This window comes from Hibiscus syriacus, unplaced genomic scaffold (genome assembly GCF_006381635.1).
Source record: "Hibiscus syriacus cultivar Baekdansim isolate YM2019G1 unplaced genomic scaffold, ASM638163v2 tig00110943_pilon, whole genome shotgun sequence".
In the NCBI taxonomy this organism is placed as follows: domain Eukaryota; kingdom Viridiplantae; phylum Streptophyta; class Magnoliopsida; order Malvales; family Malvaceae; genus Hibiscus; species Hibiscus syriacus.
In genome coordinates, this window is record NW_024062924.1 from 1,175,819 (window position 1) to 1,184,999 (window position 9,181).

Below are 9,181 nucleotides of genomic sequence, written 5' to 3' on the forward strand. Positions count from 1 at the left end.
TTATGCTTGTTGGTCATAGAATAGAAAACATTTACATGGTGCATTTAGATTATATCAATATGACTAATTTATGTCTAGTTGCTAAGGATGAGCATGATAGTTGGTTATGGCATAGGAGACTAGGACATGCTCGTATGAGTGTTTTACAATGATTAATTCAAGGAGATTTAGTTAGAGGGTTGCCAAAGCTGAAATTTGATAATGATAAAATCTGTGATGCTTGTGCTAAAGGAAAACAAAAGTGAGTTTCTTTTAAATCCATTAATGATGTATCAACTAGTAGAGTATTACAATTGATCCATATAGATCTTTTTGGGTCATCTAGAACTACTAGCTTGGGTGGAAAACAATATGCATTTGTCTTGGTAGATGACTGTTCTAGATATACTTGGGTTCTATTCTTAAGTACTAAAGATGAAGCATTAGCAAAATTCATCACGTTTTCAAAAGTAATCCAAAGGTTACTCTATAACTAGTGTTAGGAGTGATCATGGAACTGAATTTGAAAATCTTGGATTTACTGAATTTTGTAATTTAAATGGCATTAGCCATAATTTTTCAGCACCTAGAACCCCTCAACAAAATGGTGTTGTTGAGAGGAAAAATCAAACTTTAGAAGAAATGGCTAGAACCATGCTTTGTGAAAATAATTTGCCAAAATATTTTTGGGCGGAGGCCACAAATACCACTTGTTATATTATTAATCGAGTAATGATTAGGCCTATTTTAAAGAAAACTCCATATGAACTTTTTAAAAATAAAAAGCCTAAAATTAGTTATTTTCATCCTTTTGGATGTAAATGTTTTGTTTTAAACAACGGTAAAGACAATCTTGGAAAATTTGATGCTAAAAGTGATGAAGGAATTTTTCTGGGATATTACTTAAATTCTAAAGCTTATCGAGTATTTAATAAAAGAACTTTGGTTGTAGAAGAGTCTATACATGTTGTTTTTTATGATAATCTCCTTCCGAGGAAGGATTATTGTTTGAATGATGATGTAGCTGTTATAAATACAAATGACGTTGGAGAACCATCATCAAAGGAAGAAACGAAAGATAAGGAAACTCAAGATCCTCTCGAGAATCCAACCATTGAAGAAAGGGAAGTATCTTTCCCAAGGGAATACAACTATGTCAAGGATGGTGAGATTATAGGTGATCCATCCAAAGGGGAAACAACTCGATCTTCTCTTAGAAATATTTGTAATTATGTTGCATTTATCTCATGCATAGAGCCTAAGAATATTAAAGAAGCATTAAAGATGACATTGAATTATGGCTATTGCAAGAAGAGTTAAATCAATTTGAGAGAAGTAAGTATGGACATTAGTTGAAAGGCCTAGTAATAAATCTACTGTAGGTACTAGATGGGTATTTAGGAATAAGATTGATGAAAGTGGTAATATAGTGAGAAACAAGGCTAGACTTGTTGCTCAAGGGTATACTCAAGAAGAGGGCATAGACTATGATGAAACATACGCTCCGTAGCTAGATGGAAGCAATTAGAATGTTATAGCATTTGCATTTTCATGAATTTAAATTATACCAAATGGATGTTAAAAGTGCATTTTTAAATGGTTTTATAAAGGAAGAAGTGTATGTGGAACAACCTCCAGGTTTTGAAGATTTAAAATTTCCAAATCATGTTCTTAAATTGACAAAAGCGCTTTATGGTTTAAAACAAGCTCCTATAGCTTGGTAGGAAAGATTGTCAAACTTTTTAATTGAAAAAGGTTTTTCAAAAGAGAAGGTTGACACTACATTGTTTTTAAAGCATAAATATAAAGATTTATTAGTAGTTCAAATTTATGTTTATGAAATAATATTTGGTTCTACTAATGATGTTCTTTGCCAATAATTTTCATGCTACATTGTTTTTAAAGCATAAATATAAAGATTTATTAGTAGTTCAAATTTATGTTTATGAAATAATATTTGGTTCTACTAATGATGTTCTTTGCCAATAATTTTCAATGCTAATGCAATGTGAATTGGAGATGAGCATGATGGGGGAGATCTCATTTTTCTTGGGACTCCAAATCAAGAAAATAAAAGATGACATCTTCATCAATCAAGCTAAGTATGTCAAAGACATGCTCAAGAAGTTTGGACTGGAAAATGGGAAACGACATGACACTCCAATGAGCTCATCAACAAAGCTTGACATAGATGAAGGAGGTAAATGTGTGGATGCTAAATTATATAGGTCAATGATTGGTTCTTTGCTTTATCTAACTGCAAGTAGACCAGACATTATGTTTAGTGTTTGCTTATGTGCTAGATTTCAATCATTCCCTAAGGAATCACATTTACTAGCTATTAAGAGGATCTTTAGATACCTTAAGGACACTCCTAGTTTAGGATTTTGGTATCCAAGAGACTCTAGCTTTAGTTTGCATGCCTTCTCTTATGCGGATTATGGAGGATGCAAATTAGATAGGAAAAGCACCTCCGGTACTTGCCAATTCCTTGGAAATATGTTGATTTCTTGGTTTTCAAAGAAACAAAATTGTGTTGCATTATCTACCACTGAAGCGAAATACATTTCAGCCGGTAGTTGTTGTGCACAAGTTTTATGGATGAAACAACAACTTTTTGATTATGGAATTGAAGTAGGTACCATTCCTATCAAGTGTGATAATACTAGTGCTATTTGTATCACTAAAAATCCCATCCAACACTCTAGAACTAAGCATATTGAAATTAGACATCACTTCATTAGAGACCATGTCGCAAAAAAAGATGTAGTTTTAGAATTTGTTGATACTTTGTACCAATTAGCGGATATCTTTACAAAACCTTTACACAAAGAAATATTTTGGACACTTAGGAGAGATTTAGGTTTAACTAACCTATCATCACTTAGTGTTTAAAATAATTTTAACATTTTTAAGAATAAATGAAAATTGCTTATAATAGTAATTTTTGATTGCATTTATTGCTATTTGTTAGGGGGAGTTTATGTTCTTTGGTGAAAATTAATTTTATGTTCAAATGTTATTTAAGGATTAATTTGATTGATTGAACATGATTAATTTTCAATATATGAGTTGCCAATACCACTAGAGCTAATTAATTTAGCATTTTTGAGTGTTTAAAATGGATTTTTGTCATTTTTGTGCTTCATGCATCGATACACTTAACAATGCATCGATGCATCCCTTTGAATGTGCATCGATACACCATGAAGGTGCACCGATGCACGCCTTGAATGTGCATCGATGCATCCATCGGGTTTTTGGATAAAAACCCTATTTCTTTCTCATTTTCTCAAAACACTCTCAAAACTCTCTCTTGGCCACCACTCATCTCTTTCTCCTTACTATCAAAATTGCTCCAAATCCTTGGTTTTTGATCGGAATCTTCGAGCTTTTCAACTCCTTATCTTGCTCTTATCATCAAATCGTGCAACACAACTTCTCATTCTCACAAAATCTGAACTTTTCAAGGTATTTTTCTAAAAAACCCTATTTTATTGAATCTTGATCTTAGGAATAGTTTTAATTAGTTCTAGGATGAACATTATATCGGGCATTGATTGTTTGATGATTACAAACTAGATTTTACAACTAATTTCATCAAAAACTCACAAATTTTCAATAAATTTTTGAATTTTTGAAATAAAAAAATTATTCACAAAGATGAATTTAATTTTTAAATTTGATGTTTTTGATTTAATTATGTTGTTTTCATATACATATTATGATTTTTCAAAAATCATTTTCAAATAGTTTTCAAAACCTTGCCCATTAGGATTTGATTTAGAGAACCTTGAATTATTAAGGACTCAATTGAGTTTTGAGATTGATTAAATTGCATACATGTATTTCAATTTGCAGGTTATATTATTTTTTTCGATTCCTAAACCATGTCTAATCCCAAACGCCCTAGAACGTCATCGAGTCATTCTCGTTCAAACCAACCTCCAAATCTTGTTCCTCCTCTACCTAATAATCTAATATGATCCTATTTTGATATGTCTGAACATCATAGAGACGAATTGTACTCTAGGTACAGAAATTCTTTCCGGTATGCATTCAAAACCAAACTCAATGTAGGACTATAGCCATTAGATCCTATCTTTTATGCCAATATATTAATATAGACCCCGAGACCATAGCTTTCCATTTTGGGTTAGATGGTGATGGGTTATATAATGAGAATGAAAATGTGGAATATCTCTATGTTCCAAACTCTAGTGTTAGTACTCTACGATCTCATCACGATTGTTTTCTTCATTTGATGATCTCTTGGTGGTTTAGACCATCCAGAGGTAGGTACTCCACTCTTCATACTAGGGATTTATGGTGGATGCACTGTATTAAGAATAAGATCAAAATAAATCTCCACCACATTATATTTAGTCAACTAGTAGACATCATAAACATTGTTCCTTCAAAGCATGTCGAAACATTGATTTATGGATGTCTTCTTAGTAACCTTTTTATCAAACTCGGTCTAAACATCTCTCTCGACAATCCTATCCCTCTCCAAAATCAAATCAATCTCACCTCATTGAAGAAAGTGGATTGGAAACAAGACGAGTAAACTGGTCTTTGGGTTTTTCGACCTTGGTAAGCAAACCCCGGGAGCTAGTTCTTCACGAGCTGCTCCTAGCTCTTCTCGTGCTCCTCCTCCTCCAGCACCGGCTACTGATGATGATCCCAAGTTTCAACAACTTATGCAAGATATCGACGCATCGGAACCAGCACGACAAGAAGATCAAACGCCACCTTATTTTTGATCTTTCTTAGAGTCGTTTGATCTGAGGTTTGCCTCCATGGAGTCTCAGATTACTGAGTTTCAGCGGGAGATGCGTGAACGTATGGACGCTCTCACTCTTGAAGTTCGAGCTCATTATCCTCCTCCTCCCGATCCTCCGATGGAGTGAATTTGTTTCGTTATTATGTTTTCTTGGATTTTTAAACTTGGATTGATTTTGATGTTTCTGGATGTTTAAATTTGATGGTTGTTGGATGTTTTGAACTTATTTGTTATTTTATGGATTTTTGAACTTAATATTTATATATATTTGGTTTGATTTTAACTTTATTATTTTGAGCTTAATGTTTCTTAATTTTTGCATCATATTAGTTCATTGTGACCAATTATGCCATTTCACATTTGATTATGAATATTGATTATGAAACTAATGGCTAATCTCTCTTTTTGATCTTTGATCTTAGCAGCTTAAGCTATATATATATATATATATCAATTGGCTATGTTTTTCAAAACCTTGTTTTAAATCGATTTTTAAGTCTTTTGATTTAACAAAAAGGGGGAGAAATGTTAAAGTGTTAAAAATGTTTTAAAGGGGAGAAGTGTTAAAAGTAAGGGGGAGTAATTTCAAACTTAATTTTTTAAAATTTATTTTCAAAGAAAATCTTAAAATTACGCACATGTTTTGTTATATCAAAAAGGGGGAGATTGTTGAAAACATTTTGATGTTTCGATATAACAAATTAAGTATAAATGAATTTTATGATTTTACAAATGATTTTCTAAGTATATTCGATTTAATTACTCGAATATCAAATTATTACTCCAAGTCTTCAAGATCAATTTCAAACCTTACTAAATGTGTAAAATTGTGTTTTATACTTAATATATTTTTGAAACAATTTTCACAAAGTATTTTGAACCAAAATCAAGCCTAAAATCAATTTTTCAAAGTGATGCACCGATGTACCAATCCATGCATCGATGCACTATAGAATAAATTGAACATCGAATGCATTCCACGCATAGATGCACATACTATACATCGATGCACTCAGAGTTTTATGAAAACATCGAATGCATTTGATGCATCGATCCACCAGCCATGCATCGATGCACTCTGGCTATTTTGAAACATCGAATGCATTTCATGCATCAATGCACCTTGGGTATGCATCGATGCACTGACGCTCCCAACTGATTTTATTAATTGTTTTCACACTTAAACAGATCTATTGACTCCACTAATCATCCCCAACGTTCAGAATCATTTGAAGGTGTATTTAACAGCTAGAAGCCGTTGATCAACAACAAGAAAACACAAGAAACAAGAATCAAGAGAGAATCAAGAGAATTGATCAACAACAAGAAAACACAAGAAACAAGAATCAAGAGAGAATCAAAGAGAAAGCATCAAACCTCAAGTTTGAGCATTTCAAGCATATTTTTCATTCAATATTCATTTTACTTTCAAGAATACTACTTGTACTCAATTGTATCCATTTTTGAGTGTTCTTTTCTCTGTTCTAGAATTGTGCAAATAATCTACCTTGTAAGGATTTCCTTGTAAGTTTGCAAATTTGTAATCTTCTCTTTGAGAAAGAGTGTTCTCAAGAATTGGGGTATATTCTTGAGGGTGTTGTAAGGTTAACTCTTTTCCCTAAAAAAAAGAAAAAATTAGTGAATTCGTTGGAAAATCCTTAGTGTGGATAGCTAAGGTAGTGGACGTAGACTTTGGTTGAGAAAGTCGAACCACTCTAAATCACTGTGCAAATCTTTTCAATTTTCTACAAAAGCTTCCACCAAAATTTTAATTGCGAATTCACCCCCCTCTTGGCCAATTCCATTTATCGATTAACTCAACAGTATCACTATTTGAACCTTAATGATATTTTCTTATGATTGAACCCTAACCAAGGATCACCCTCTACACTAGGGGCAAGGTGGAGGAAATATGTTCGCATGAGTGAAGAGATTGATTCAGATGCGATACCGAAAGGTGAACCAGATGCAAAGTGTGAAGATCCAATCAAAACAAAGAGAAAAAGAGCAAAGAAAAAACAAAGAGAAAGAAAAGAAACAAAGAGAAAAGAAACAAAGAAAAGAATCAAAGAAAAAAACAAAAGAAAGAAAGAAAAAAGATAAAAGATAAAAAAAGCAAGGCAAAGAGTCTCTCGACTCAAATTACGTAACAAGCTTTAAACCATGAGATTGATCAAGCACAATCATTTCAAAATCACTTCACTCAAAGATCATAGAGCATCAAGAGAAAGGCACATTCGAGCATATTCAAATTGAGCAAGACAAAATCGAAGACATCATAACAAATTGATCCTTGGTTCAATAACCCTTAAACACTTATTTGGGCCTATGTATCCTTTTTTTCATAACCATGAACCATAGCCTATATTACGTGCCTTAAAAGTCCCTTCTAATCATACATGGAATTCTAAACAGAAGAGACTATCTTCAGATTTTATCCCGCACAGCCAAATTAATCTTTTATTTACAAAAGGTTTTCTAAAATTTTTAATGCATGATAGAAAAAATAATAACAAAGGGGGTTCAAGACGTAAATTTTGAATAACGTCTTGACACCAAAGGAGGATTCGTGTTGAAAACCTGAAAAGGCGGCTCGAATATGAAGATGGTGCAACTATTGCATAGAAGATGATCACACAAATCCCTTAATACGGTATCACACAAATTGAATGAGAATATGAGAGTGGGAGTTGGAGAACATTTCCAATAAACGAGTACAGAAGCTACCCCATCAGATCAGTGAACAGAAAATAAATTAGAACACCATACCTTTGACCAAACACAATAACCTAAGACAATTTTAGTCATTTCCTTACTTAGCCATGCCTCAATGATAGCATTAATCTTGACACTTGTCAAATAGCTATAATTTATTGAAGGATTAAAAGTGTAATTAATTCTTTGATATCCAATGACCTCTTGTTTTATGATTTGTCTCAATTGTAAAACCTAGAAAGGGGGTAATGTTTTCAAAATCTTAGATTAAACATTTTTCAGAACTCTTTTAACTGACATTTTCAGACTCTTGAAAATAAAAGAAGAAGAAAAACGCTTTTCAAACAAGACAATTTATATGGAGTGGATCTTGTTAGTTGACATATGGCTCTCAGACACGAAGCTCATGCTTAGAATCAGTGCTAAAGCAATAAATGAAGAATGATAGGGCATCTTTGGAGAGATTCAACATCGAATGTTGGGGCATCTTTGGGGATTCAAGATCCTAATGTGAGCGATCAAATATTCTGAAGGAATTTCCTCCACTAACATGAACAAGCAGATTATCAGTATCCTTTGAGTCGGTTTCTCTTGAAGAAATCTCTTGAAACAAATTTTGTCTCTCGAGACAGTTTTTTTTTTAAAAAAATCTCTGAGTCTGTTTCTCTTTAAACAAATTTTTGTCTTTCTTGAGATAATTTCTTTTGAGAAAAAATCATTTGTTTCCTTTGAAACAACATTTTGTCCTCGAGACAGTTTCTTTTGAAAACACTTATATTTGAATATGTTTCACTTGAAACAAAGCAAAGAAATCTTTGAGTCTGTTTCACTTGAAACAAAACAAAAATCATCTTTGAGTTTGTTTCCCTTGAAACAAAACAAATATCTTTGAGATCATTTCCCTTGAAACGAATTGTCTCTCTTAAGATAGTTTCTCTTGAAGAATCATCTTTGAGTCGGTTTCTTTTGAAACTATAATCCCTAAAGATGGCCTACCATCCTTATAGCGTAGGAACCGTGTCATCCCTCGACCAGACCTCCTCATCATGTAGGAGCCATGTCACCCCTGATAACCAACTTTCCTCATCATGTAGGAATCATGTTATCATCCCTAAAGATGGCATGTCATCCTCATCACGTAAGAACCGTGTCATCCATCGACCAGACCTCCTCATCACGTAAGAGTCATGTCACCCCTGATAACTAGCCATCCTCATCACGTAGGAACCATGTTAACATCCCTAAAGATGGCATACCGTCCTTATCACATAGGAACCGTGTTATCCATCGACACAACCTCCTAATCATGTAGGAGCTGTGTCACCCCTAGATAAGAAGTTGTCCTCATCGCGTAGGAACCGTGTAATCAATCTTCCTAAAGATGGCCAGAACTCTTCAACACGTATGAGCCGTGTCATCCACTGACCAGATCTCCTCATCACGTAGGAGCCGTGTCACCCTTAGATGGCCAGAACTCTTCATTGTGTATGAGACGTGTCATCCCCAACAACAAACAAATCAAATTTTAAACAAAAAAAAGAGAATCATGCAAAAATTGGTTGTCTTCTTCGTCTTTTCCCTATTCTTGTTAACACAAGAATGTGCAAAGAGGGGATGCTATAAACACTCATTTTTGTCCGGGTCTACAAAAACATTATATTTAGTATTATTTATTTATTATTATTATTAATTTAATTTAAG